The following is a 14,700-nucleotide window of genomic DNA, read 5'->3' on the forward strand; positions in this document are numbered from 1 at the left end:
ATACAGGGTTCATTACTGAGGAAAGAGGACAGGCACACAGAGACGGTTTTGTTTAAAGGAACAGAGATGTCCACTGTCCAGACACTTGACAGTTTGAAGGGACCTCACAGACATTGAACAGCTTTCAAAGCAGATCTCTCCTTTTCATATCTGCGATGCTTTTGTGTGGCTTGCGCAGCTCTTAGACTGGCACATCCTTCTGGATAAGTCTTTGCCGGGGCCTCTGGGAGTGATCGGAGCCTGGCTGCATCGGGCAGAACTTTCCCTGAGAGAAGACATTCCCATTCAACAGGCCCACGAAGAGACGGCCAACATCATCCACAGGAAACTGGAACAGCACACGGTAGATGCAGGGACTTTTTTCTCTCTTAAGGATCTTGCTCCAATCACTGCACAGCTAAAATGAAAAACAATATCTGTGCTTTCTGTGCAGGAGGTTTTGAAGAATTTGGAGGGACACCGACAGACATTTCAACAGATTCACAGAGACCGATCGGTAAACGGCGTCCCGGTTCCTTCAGAGCAGCTTCAGGACATGGCAGAAAGGTTCAATCTGATGACTTTAAGTTTCATTTAACGGTTTAAAGACAACATGAGACAGCATTTGTTTCAAAAAAATTGTACAATATTTTTTTTAATAAAACATTTCTGACACATGTTGCATGGTTACGTCCATAGAAAAGAAAGTCTTTTCAGATATTATTGCATTTTGAAGAAAACAATCTTTTAATGAATCATGCACAATAAGACCAGCAACATTTATTTTTAACATTAACTTTAATGTTAACTTTGTATAATGTAATTATGGAAACTTAGGACTCAAAATCCCATAGTTTACTGCTATATTACTCATATTTAATGTTTGCACAGGTTTAATTTCGTGTCCACATCATCTCACGTCCATCTGATTAAGCTTGAGTTCTGGGAGATGAAGTACCGTCTCATGGCGTTTCTCATGCTGGCCGAGTCAAAGCTCAAATCCTGGATCATTAAATACGGCCGGCGGGACTCAGTGGAGCTTCTTCTGCAAAATTATATTGTATGTCCTCCAGCGTATTTAATAAACTCTTTTAATCTGCTTTATAAAAATGATTCAGCTGACATATTATGAAACATCTTCCCATTACTGTCCTCTTTTGCACACAGGTGTTCATCGAAGGCCATAAGTTCTTCGAGCAGTATGAAACCACGTTCCAGACTCTGAAACAAGCTGCAGACTCCTACTTGAAATCTGGGGATTCAGGTAAGATACGTCTCACTTTCAGCCATTTTTCTTCCGAGGCTGGAGATTCATGAAGCTTTTTAGAGTCATTCCCTGGCAGCGATTCTGAGCTCCAGCAGACAAAATGAGCCTGTTGCTTTGTGATCAGCCTCCTCCTGTCACACGTCCTTGAAACATATGCTCTGGAGCAATATTATATCTTAGAGAATTATATTTGACTCACATCTGATGGTCTTCTTTGACGTGATGGTAATCTTAATATAAAGATACTAAATACATATATGAATGGGTGAATGTCACAAATGAAAGGTCATATTTCACTCCAGAATCAAGAGAAAAAAGTTTTCTTGCATTGATGCATTTCACCTATCTGGACAAGGCATATATATATATGTGTGTGTGTGTGTGTGTGTGTCGCTGGTGTATATTTGTTGCAATAGCCAAAAATACATTGTATGAGTCAAAATGAATACATTTTTATTTTATCCCAAAAATAGGTTATGAAGGCATAAAGATGTTTTATAAATTTCCTAACATAAATACATAAATACATCAAAACTTCATACTGTTATTAGTAAGACGCATTGCTAAGAATAAATTTGGACAACTTTTAAGGTGATTTTCTCAATATTTTTTATTTTTTTGCACCCTCAGATTCCAGATTTTCAAATAGTTGTATCTTGGCCAAATATTGTCTCAAAAGAAATTGAGGTTTTAATTCAGCCAGGATGTATTAAACTATTCTAGTATTGAACTTTCTATTAATCTTATATCGAAGAAAAAAAGTATATATATATATATATATATATATATATATATATATATATATATATATATTAAGAGTCATGTGACTCTAAAGACTGGAGTAATAATGCTGAAAACTCAGCTTTCCATCACAGTAATAAATTACATTTCAAAATTTACATTTTATTTTAAATTTACATTTCATTTTTTGGATTAAATAAGTAGGGATAAATGATAATATAATACAAAAAATGTGAGAAAAAACCTTTCCCCCCAAAATAATTTTGAAACAAATTAAAAGACAATATCATTGCAAAACAGATTTTCTTATTTTGATAATTTTGTAAAATGTCAAGAAACATGACCTGGACATGTAATGGCTGGGCTTTATTAATATGTTTACCTGACTAAATACCATACCATATTGAGTGTAATAGATAATGTGGTTTATCTATTTCATATTCTAGGCAGTAGAATCCCCAAGAGAGGTGAGTTTAGAGGAACCAGAGTACTCTCTAACATAGTGACTGTTTAGATCATGTGGTTGATCTTGATTGACGTGTGTAACATCACAATACACTGATTTAACTTCTACTAACCCTTCCTGTCAGTTCACTTAGGTTGACGGTACACGGGGCAACTTTTTGAGTATCCAGACAGACGTTTGCCATCCATTCCTAATGTGAAACTCCCCAAACGAAATTGCTCAAGAAGATGCCCCGTGTATCCTCAGTGGCTGATACTGTAATCCACAACAGTAGGCACTGTCCTGACTCTAGGGATTGATTTGTGTGCAATTCATAAACACACTGGGAAATGCATTTGTTTTTTCGGTGTTAATCATAATGTGATTTGATTTCAGCTGAGGAGGTAGAAGGCGTGAATAAGTTTCTGAGCGATGCGACAGCGCAGTGGAAGAACCTGTCAGTGGAGGTGCGCAGCGTCCGCAGCATGCTGGAGGAAGTGATCTGCAACTGGGAGAAATACAGCAGCACTGTGGCCAGCCTGCAGGCCTGGCTGGAGGACGCCGAGAAGATGCTCAACCAGTCAGAGAGCGACAAACGGGTGCGTGGAAAGAGTGTGTGGCTTTCACATGAAACGCTGTGGAATGAAATCGGTTGTGTATAAAGAGTGTGAATTCTTCTGCAGGAGTTTTTCCAGAATCTTCCACACTGGATTCAGCAGCACATGGACATGAATGATGCTGGAAACTTCCTGATTGAGACGTGCGATGAGACCGTGTCTCGAGAACTGAAACAGCAGTTGCTGCTTCTCAACGGCCGATGGAGAGAGCTGTTTGTCAAAGTCAAACATGTAAGACGCCAAGCATTTGGTTTTTATCTCTCAAGTCAAGGTTTCTTTCACCCAACACATGCATAATTTAGTTTCTCATGACTATTTTCATTTGTTGAAATAATATAATGTAAATATAACATGATGATTTTTTTTTCTTAGTATGCGAGAGCAGATGGAGTGGACAAGCTGAGAAAAGATTATGACGATGGGATTGAAGCTTTAAAAGAATTTATCGACTCGGCTAACGAGAGGATGGACACACCAGTTCAAGTTTCATTTCTGAACATACGGACACATCTACAAGACATTGAGGTAATCAGAGTTTACATAGCTGGTGCAACGGAATACTTGATTCTGATTGGTCGATTGCAGCGTCTACCACTTTAAAGTGATAAAACCTGTAGAATTTGTCATTTTGAGCAGCTGACTGTGTGTTGACCGTTATAAATCAGGCTACTGTTCAAAAGTTTGGAGTCGGTTCAGAAAAAAGCCTCTTATACAATAAAATTGTGAAATATTATTTTTATTTAAAATAGCCATTCCCTTTCGTAGTATATTTTTAAGTGTAAAATATATTCCTCCAGTCTTGACTGTCACACGATCTTTCAGAAATCATTCTAATATGCTGATTTGCTGCTCAAGAAACATTTTTTATTATTTTCAAAGTTGAAAACAGTTTTTTTTTTTTCAAGATTCTGTGATGAGTTGAAAATTCAAAAGAGCAGCGTTTATTTGGAATAGAAACCTTTTGTAACACTTTAAATATCTTACTCTCATTTTTAAACAATTTAATGCTTCCAAACGCACTGGCCAGAAACTTGAAAAACATTATGCAGATTATGCAAATGTCATCTTATTTCCTGTAGGACATCAAGCACAAAGTGCCGTCCATGGAGGCAGCGTACAAGACGGCCACACGTAACGCACAGCAGCTGACCAAAGACCTCACAGAGGAAGAGATCGCTCGGATGCTGGCTACCATGACAAACATCAAGGATGAGATCAGCAAGGTGCCAGGCCTGTATTTTCCCTCATGCACTGCCGCATTAGAGCATTATCACACCATCTCACATTATGACCCCGATGTCTTATTCAGATCAGAGAAAGAGCTCTGCCTCTGCTGAGGGACTCCCAGACCATGCTGCCGCCGTTAGAGGAAATGGAGAAGCATATCACCGGCTTCTACCAGTCACTGGAGAAGGCGAGCCGCATCACTTCCTCCCGGGACTCCGAGGCTCCAGGAGACTTCAAGCTGAAGTGTCAGGTGACTAAAGGACTATGAGTTATGTGACAGCAAGCTTTTAGTGTTGTGATTCTGCTTGCACATCCTTAAAGACATATTCCCAATTAAAAAACAAATAGCAAGATTTACATTTATGAAATATCTGCAAGTAATATATCATCCGATAAAGTAAAGAAGCAGTTAAAACCAGGGTTATTATACTGTAGTTAACTAAAACCAGAAACAGAAACATTACTGTTAACTAAATTAAAATATTAAAAAAATATTATTTCAGCTGGTTGATGAGGCAACATTAACTAGATATACTAATTAACAAAAGCTGGAATAAGAATGAAAAAATTTATATAAATACAAAATGTATAATACTAGATTAAAGACTTTTTTTTTTTTTGACTAATTCAAAACCATAGTAGTATCTCATTGATGCTAACATAACACTGGTTAAAACTGTTTGGTGTAAATAAAAATAAAATATTTTGCCCAACTCTTAAATGGGAATATTGTAGTTTTAGTTTAGCAACACTGACTCTCAAATCAAGCAGTTTATTCAGATAATGATACATTTATTTATATATATATTTTGTGTCCTTTATTTGCATCCAACTTGGTGTTGACCGGCTTTTTAAGATTTTGACAGCTCCTCTTTTTATATTGTCTCTGCTTATACAATAATCAGGAGCTGGTGACCTATCAGCAGAGCTGTAAAAAGTGTCTGTCAGTGATTGACAAAAACCATCAGATCATTCTGAGGTCACTGGACACCAGCAAGAACCTAAAACACCTGGACACGTCACTGCTAGAGAGGAGGATCACCGAGCTCCAGGCCTCTTCACAGGTGGGACCTACAACATCAGGTCTTATATGCAAGAATGAGACTGAGAAATGTTTATTGTTTAAATCTATGACTATTGATTGCAAAAATCTGAGCACAGTTTGAGATCTCTTCTGACAACAATTGTGAAATGAAATAACTCCCATTTGTGAATTTTTCTTTATAAATGTCCATTGTTGTACTGTATGCTTTATCTCAAAAAGGGCATGGTAAAAGAAACCACAGAATGGAAGAGGCACGTGGAGGCGAACAGCAGCCTGATGAAGAGATTTGAGGAGTCTCGTGTGGAGCTGGAGAAGGTTCTGAAAATAGCTCGCAGCTCCATGACGGAGAGAGGAAACCCAGAGGACCTTCTGAAAAAGCACACTGTGAGAAATGAAACCCGACCGTCTATTCTAGGGCTTGCAAATAGGCCGAAAGCAGAGTTTGAACTTTAATTCGTCTCCAGATGGAAATTAGTTCACAGAAATGTGAAAGCTGACATAACATTTGTGTGCAGGAGTTCTTTGGGCAGCTGGATCAGAGGGTCCTCAATGCCTTTCTGAAAGCCTGCGATGAACTCACAGATATACTACCGGAGCAAGAACAGCAGAATCTGCAGGAGACAGTCAGGAAACTGCACAAACAGTGGAAGGTCAGACAACAGTCTCACCTCACAAAACCAATCTCTATAGCATTTAAAAACTTGCTGATATAAATTATTATTATATTATATATTATTATTATGTATTATAATAAAGATTTTTTTAAATTATATTTATTTTTCAATTTATTATTTTATTATTTAACTATTTAAATTTTATATTATATTATATATATTATATATTATATATTATATATTATATATACACACACACAAACACACACACACACACACACACACACACACACACACACACACACATATATATATATATATATATATATATAATTAAATTAAATTAAATTAAATTAAATTAAATTAAATTAAATTAAATTAAATTAAATTAAATTAAATTTATGCATTTAGCAGATGCTTTTATCCAAAGCGACTTAAAGTGCATTCCGGCTATCAATTTTTACATATCATGTGTTCCCGGGGAATCGAACCCCCAACCTTGCGCTTGGTTGCTTGCTACGCATTGCTCTACCAGTTGAGCTACAGGAACACTATATATATATATATATATATATATATATATATATATATATATATATATATATATATATATATATATATATATATATATATATATATATATATATATATATATATATATATATATATATATATAATTTTTTTTTTTATATATATATATTTCTGTGACCGAACAGTATCTGTTACAGAAAAACATTTACATATAATATTAATATATAATAATAAAAATGAATAAAAGCCTCAACAGGACATTTGCATCTAATTCAAACATTAAGTAATAAATAAATAATAAAATAATAAAAGGTGCAATTGCACTACAGTATATTATGTTATTTCATCTGGAGGATTCAATGCACTGCCATACATTTAAGTTATTTTCTTTTAAGTAAATATGTTTTGACTGCTGCCTGATTCTGTTGAAAAAGTTTCAACTGTACTTCAGCAGTCAAGTTCTAAATGGAATAGAATAGAATAGAACGGGACATAAATGGGTTGCTAATATGGGCTTTCATGCTTGAAGGGGTTCACAAATGATCATTTCTAAAGTTTAAAAGTTAAAAAAGAATTTTGAAACATTAAAAAAATTTGACTTGACTGTAAATTATAGCTTAAAAGTATGAGGAAACCCACTTGAATTGCCCCCACCGCACTGTTTTTCTGCAGGATGTCCAAATAGAGATTCCCTCTCACCTGCTGCATCTGAAGGTGGAGCTGGAGAAGAGTCGTCTGATGGCTTCGGTGCAGGAGTGTCAGGCTGAACTGTCCCGTGAGAACCGCAGTCTGCCCAGCATGGGCAGCGAGAGGTTAATCAAAGAGCACAGGGTGAGAGCCACCAGCATTACACCCCTCTAGAAGCACTCTTTCTGTCCTTGGAAATAGGGAACGCTTACACTGGATATCTTTAAACAGATGTTTTTTAAGGAAAAGGGTCCACAGGCTCTTTGTGAGAAGCGCTTACAGCATATGGAGGAGCTGTGCTCGAAGCTTCCGGAGAGCGAACAAGCCCGACAAACTTTAGAGAACGCCAGGACGGTGTTTACAGAGGTCAGAGAGGATATTGACAGCACACACCAGAAACTAATGCAGCACCCGGACAAGTGGAAGGAGTTTAATACCAGGTGAACCTTTAGTCCTTTGAATATTGAATATAAAGTGGTTTCAGTTCAGCTACACTGACACTGTCAGATAAGAAGAGAATCTGAACTCAAATGAGCTGGATAATGACAAACTGTGCATCTCTTACACTGTTATTGAACTGAATTATGCAAACGCTGAACTAACTTGAGCTGAATACTGACACTGTTATCTGTACAGTTTCATGATTGATTAATTAGCTAAAAAAAATTAATTATTTTCACATTTTGAAGCTGTTTAAAAGACATTTGATATTTAGTAATATTATTGATTTGACTGCACTGACACTATCGGATGAGAACAAATATTGAAATAAGAGCTGAATAATGACTCTCAAATTTGTTTCATAATTGATACATTATAGAGATATTGAACATAACTGAATCAACACTTAACTGACTTATTGTTTTCTGTAGAGCTGCTTATAGCTCAGTTAAACTTGTTACCATAATTGATAAACTTTGCACTGTTATTGAACTGAACTGAATTAACATTGACTTCAGTATTTGTCATTATAGTTGAATTGTGTCCGGCTTGCAGCTAATGAACTTTGCAACATCCCCACTGTTGTTCAACTTAATTGAATCAAAATGTAACTAAAATGCTGAATAATGACACTATTGTCATTTTCTAGCTGCTATAAAATTGTAATTAAAATTTTGCAGCGTTAATACTGTTGTTTTCCTGTTTATTGCTCATGAAAATATTTTGAAATAAAGTGCTTTAGAAATAAATGTGACTTGACTATTGCTCAGTCAGTTGTTTGTAAATCCACGGCAGATATGAGTTGATTTTAATTGATACAATATTAATAATGTAATTATTTTGTGTGTGTTTGCAGGTACTCTGAACTCTCCTCCTGGGTTACATCGAAGGAAAGTCAACTCAGACTTCTGCGAAACAGAGCTGGAGACCCCGGCAAGTTTGGAGAGGTCAAATCCACCATTGAGGTGAGACACAAAGATAAAGTGGAGTGAAGCTGAATGTGACAGCTGTGTGAAATCTTGATTGATCGCCTCTTCATGGTTTGCAGAGTCTGAGAAACGATGCTGAGCTGCAGGAGGGGAACGTGAGCTGGCTGAAGACACGTTTGGCCGCTCTGATAGAGGTCTGCACAGAGAGTGATGCTCAGAGACAGGGAGCTGCTCTCCGCAAACTCTCCTGTGACTTCAAGGGTCTCCTCTCCTCCCTTTCTGAGGTGAGACATACTCAATTTAAGAACAAATCCAAATAAATCATCTGCAATATAGAGAAAATATCAATGCATATCAGCTGCAGCTGCTAGCAGATATCTTTATATTTTATTGAACCTGGAGCTAAGACAAAGGAAATACATTTTCCAATAAAATTAAATTAAATTAAATTAAATTAAATTAAATTAAATTAAATTAAATTAAATTAAATTAAATTAAATTAAATTAAATTAAATTAAATTAAATATTATATATTGTGTATATTTATGTGTGTGTATATATATATATTGTAATTATAATATATTAATATCATGATTGTTTTGTTAACACATGAATACATATTTAACTAATTAAGCTGAATTATTTCACTGTTGTCTTTTTTGAGCTGCTTTACACTTGAAATGTTGTCAAATGTTAAACGTTTTAGTTTACATAATATATGTGTGTGTATGGTGTATATTTATTATGTATATATTAATACACACACATACAGCATTTTTTTTTTTACATTTTCATGTCTTCAAAAAAGTGTATATTTTTATATTCATACAATTTAAAGCATATATACAAATATTTAATATATAAACTTCACATATTTTCTTAAATATATACTTGATTGTGTGTGCATTTATATAAGCATAATAAATATGCACAGACAGTTCACACACACATATTATGTAAACGAAAACTTTTGGATGCAGTTAATCACAATTAATCATTTGACAGCATTAATTCTTATCATAACTGAAGTATTTTGCAACCTTAATCCTGTTTATTCAATATAATATATTAAAATATGATCATGTATATGTCGTATAAGAAAATGTCAATGTAAATCAGCTGTTAGCTATAAAGTAAATTAGTCCATCAGTCACTAAATTCAGAGTATAAAGTGTTTTTTCAGGTTTAAACTGAACATTTTGATGAGATTATGTAGTTTTGTAACACATTTGGCCTAATTTCCACTCATAATACTTTCTAACTTACTTTTCATGACCATTTCCCACCCTCTTATAATAAACGTTTTTTTTTTTTGCTACTGTACCTTTAAGACTTCTGTTTAAAAAAGTATTGAAAGTCCTGTTTTCCATGTTTAAATATTAAATATTAAAAAAAGAAGATTGTATGTGTGTGTTGTGATAGTCAGAGAAGATGGTGCTGGCGGTGAGCGACTGTGTGCAGTTCAGAGAGGAGGTGAAGACTACTCTGGAGGAGTTGACACAGGGTCAGCAGGAGCTGCAGTCAGACACCAGCAAGATTCTGGACTCTGAGTCCATCAGAGAAGCCCAACAACTGCTGCTGCTTCACCAGGTGCCACCCTCACTGAATGAAACGCAACCCTGATACATGAGGCTGAAAATCATATTTATATCCGACATTCATGTGCAGCAACATCTGAAGCGTCTGCGGCTCAAGCAGAAGGAGATGCGAGAGCAGATAGACCGTGGAAAGCAGCTGCAGATAGAGGAGGGTCTGGAGGAGAGCTTAGAGGAAGACCTGCAGAAACTAGACACCACCTTGAGCAAAATGGAGCAAAGCACAGAGTCACAGGAAAAGAACCTGGAGGTGAGGATGGTTAAATAAATTCAAATAAATATAAAATATAATTATGTATTTTAGATGTTTTTATATATATTGCAGAACCTGGAAATTAAATTAAGTTAAATTAAAAAATATTTTTTTAATATTAAATATATATATTAAATAAAATATTTATATAATTAATTACTAATGTGAAAAAAATTATAGTGATCATAAAAACACAAATTTATATATTAAAATGGATGTTAAATATTTAGAAGAAATATTTATTTAATCATATTTAAATATTATTAAAATATTATTATTATTAAAAATCCTTATATATATATATATATATATATATATATATATATATTATTTTTATGTTTATTTTTTTACTTTATATTATTATTTGATTTCATTTGGAAATAGGACACATTAAAAATCGATCTTTTGAATGCAGTTTAATATAGATTTTTTGATAACACTTTAGAATAAGATTCCATTAGTTAATGTTAGTTAACTACTTTCGTTAACATGAACTAAGCAAGAACAATCCTCTTAGTTCATGTTAATTTCAACATTTACTAATGCATTATTTAAATCAATAGTTGTGCTTGTTAATATTAGTTAATGCACTGTGAATTAACATGAACTAACAATGAATAACTGTATTTTCATTAACTAACATTAACAAAGATGAATAAATACAGTAATAAATGTATTATTCATTGTTTGTTCATGTTAATAAATACATTAACTAACATTAACTAATGGAACCTTATTCTAAAGTGTTACCGATTTTTTTTTTTATGTTTTTTTTTTTTGATTAAGCAGATCAAATATTTTCTTTGAAGCCGCGGTATGAATGTCCTTCTCTGTTGTCAGGTGACTTTAGCTGCTTGGCAGGAGTTCGAGGGTCAGCAGGCAGCAGTGAGGGAGTTTGTGGGTAAAGTGCGATCGGTCACAGAGAGAGAGATGAACTTTAGCAGTCCAGACAGTCTCAGCACAGAGCTGGAGCAGACCAAGGTGAGAATAACACTTGATCTCCAAGGGCTCGGTGTAATGAATCACCTTTAATTAAACATGAGCGTCTTTATTTAAAAACAAGAAGAGCTGCGAGAGATTATGCAACAGATCCTCATTAGAAAATCTGCTCTAGCAATACAATCTGACTGAATGAGCCTCACTACAAGCCATTGTAAAATAGCCAAAGTGCACTCGACTGCAAGCAGCCTACAGGTTGATGTTTTGAAATGGCTTGCAATTATTTTCACAAAAACAAAACTCAAGTCATTTTCACTTCAGCTGCTTCTGTTTTTTCCTGTAGGAGCTCCTGAAACAGTGTGAAACCGAGGCCAGACAGGTTAACACTCTTCTCAAGAGGGCCACAGAGATCCAATTAGGCCCCAAAAATCATTCTCTCCTCCAGGATCAAGCACGTGCTCTGAGTGAACAAGTGGACGAAGTTGAGACTGGACTCAAGCGAGAGTAATACCTACTTTATTTTATAGATTATTAAGACAAACGCATTAAGCATTGTCTGTGAATTCATTAGGAAATCAAAAAGTCTGTTTTATTACTGTATCATTTTTTCAGTGTGAAGACTTTGGAGGGGATGAAAGATCAGTGGGATTCTTTCGGGAAGGAGTTTGAAGCTTTTTCCACATGGATAACGGAGAGAGAAAGAGAAATAGATGCCTTGAAAAGCTCCAGTGCACCTTTGGACCAGCAGATCTGTTCTGTAAATGTGCGTTAATAAATATATAACTGAATAAAAGAACAATGTTTTTTTGAATACTTGAATACTTATATTTATAAACTTAAACATTTGTAAAATTTAAAAAATAATTTTGTATTTTAGGTTTTTTGTTTAATATATTTTATATTCACAATTATATATATATATATATATATATATATATATATATATATATATATATATATATATATATATTATATATATATATATATATATATATTATTATTATTATTATTATTTTTTTTTTTTTTAGATTACCATTTGATCATTGCTTATCATTTATTATTAAACAATTTTTTTTAAGTTACACATTTATTTTGAATCGCTTGTGTCCTCTGTTTATAATCTGAAAAAGCTTATGAATTTTTGTATTTTTTAGCAGATTAACTATTTAAATAAAAATACTACATTCTATATAAAGTGCGGCTGACATTGCAATGTTTTATCTCTTAGACAATCAGAGAGGGTCTGCAGGAGAGGACACAGGTCCTGTCCAATCTGGAGGAGAAATCTCAAGCGCTCGTCCAGTTTGTGTCATCAGGCGAATCTGCACGAAATCAAAGCCCGTCTCACACAGATTGGCAGATACTGGGAGGAGCTTAAGGAGAGCGTGGAACACCTGAATGGACAGTTGGAGGAAAGCTCCTCCCACCAGACGAAGTTCAATGCCAGCCTTCAACAGGTACGTTTAAACATGCGGTTTACTGCAATCTTACTGAAGTCTTATGTTGTCTAATGGTAATACATTCTTTTAAAAGGTGCAATCAGAGGTTGAAGGTATCCAGAAGAAGCTTGACAGCCCTGATACCTCCTGTGTGTCTTCATCCGAAACCTCTACGAATCTCTACAGAGTCACATGGTATGATCTCTTCATGATCAGTTCTCATTTATTTCCACCAGTTCGGCCTGAATCAAAGATTTTTTGGTTTGCAGGATATGTTCCCGTCCCTAGAAAAGCTAAAGGCCACACTTCTGTCCCTGTCTGCCAGCGCCCGCAGGCTCAGCGAGAGAGAGGAGGCCGAGAGAGCCGTGGCCGCCCTGCAGCAAAGTTACGAGCAGTGTTTAAAACAGGCCAGGAGAAACAGAACCAAATGGAGAGCCTTCTGTCACACTGGCAAAAGTATGTTTTGTTGTCTCTTTTGAAATCTATTGTATTTAAATCTCAAGTTATTATAAGACATGTTTATTTAAATCTCTTGATTTGTTGTTTGAGGTATGAAAAGGATTGGTCTGTCCTGCAGTCCATGCCTGGAGAGATGTGAATCCATAACCAAACCTGACTCTCAGTTCCTCCCGGTCGATAAACTAAAGCTGGAGGGAGAACTGCTGGAACTGAAAGTAATAAATCAACTAAAAGCCGTGAAAAAAACACTTTACTTGAACAATGTGACATATTTCTATGTGACAACACAATATTTAGCTGGAAATAATGACTGACATGCTTGGTTTTATCCATTAGGATTTAACTACATTGTGAAAAGTAGAGCGATTATAATGTTAATGTTATCTCTTCATTTCAGAACTGTTATGATGAAAAGTTAATGAGCTTTTTTTCTTTGCAAAAAAGCACATTTTGAAGATCAGGGATGTTTGAGAAGAATTAAACATTTCATATTGTTTCTTACGCTTCTTTTAAAGCACCTACAGAGTGAACTTCAGTCTCTGGAGACGGTTCACAACAGACTGGTGACTCAAACGCCAACTCTTTACACCACTGCATCAGATGAACGTGTGGAAACACTCACAGAAGATCATGAACAGCTCGAGAAAAGATGGAAGTGTCAGACCACAACTATACCTCAAAGGTCAGTCATATTAAGCATAAGCAAGGCCATCTTTAGGTTTCTTGCTTCATAAATAGTTTTGGGTGACTATTTTCCAAGCTTTTCCTGATCCTGCTTTTGCACTTTTGATTAGCCAGCATCCATGTGCTGTCATAAACCATGCTGTTGTTGATCAGGGTGGGCCAGTATGTTAAAGGGTTAGTTCAGCCAAAAATGAAAATTAATCCTGAAGTCATCCTGGATGTTTATGACTATTTTCTTTCAGATGAATTCATTTGGAGCTATTTAAAAAATTGCCTTTCTGCGTTCATCACTCCTGAGCAGTGCATGTGCAAAGCCAAACACATACATCATTCCCCCAGAACTGCTTTGTTTTTAACCCTTTGCGCAAACTAGATTAAAGTTATTATTACATTTTGAATATGGATATTTTTCTTTAAAAAAATGCATCGATTCACTACGGGAGGCCTTTGTTCAGCCTCTCCGGAGCAGTGTGAGACACTTTTTTTAAATGGATGAGCTTTTTATTAAACTCCTTATGGACCGATGGAGTGCAACACCTGAGTTGCATCAAACGGCTTGAAAGATGAAGTGCCATTTTTAAATAACTCCAGCTGAAAAAGTCATATATGGCAAGGATGACTTAATATGGCTTAATTTTCATTTTTGGCTGAACTAATAATCTGCTTTATTGTGTTTTCTATATTTGTAAACGGTCTGCGTGGATGAGGGATAAACTTTGCATTAAAAAAATGGAGTATGTCTAACATAGCAGTGTACATTAACCTCTTCCTCACAGAATCCAGGTGCTTCAGGAGCAGCTTTCCAGGT

At 35.2% G+C, this 14,700-nt stretch overlaps 1 long non-coding RNA gene and 1 pseudogene across 1 annotated transcript; both read left to right on the top strand.

Moving 5' to 3' along the window:
- The window catches only part of LOC113072662 (nesprin-1-like), a 33,957-nt pseudogene extending 20,653 nt beyond the window's left edge, over positions 1-13,304 (top strand).
- A 28-nt stretch (positions 13,305-13,332) lies between these two features.
- Positions 13,333-14,694, top strand: LOC113072661 (uncharacterized). Its single transcript, XR_003280326.1, has 3 exons — positions 13,333-13,423; positions 13,724-13,890; positions 14,669-14,694. It is a non-coding gene; the product is annotated as an uncharacterized LOC113072661 (long non-coding RNA).
- The last annotated feature ends 6 nt before the right edge of the window (positions 14,695-14,700 follow it).

Source organism: Carassius auratus, unplaced genomic scaffold (genome assembly GCF_003368295.1).
Source record: "Carassius auratus strain Wakin unplaced genomic scaffold, ASM336829v1 scaf_tig00009837, whole genome shotgun sequence".
Taxonomy (NCBI): domain Eukaryota; kingdom Metazoa; phylum Chordata; class Actinopteri; order Cypriniformes; family Cyprinidae; genus Carassius; species Carassius auratus.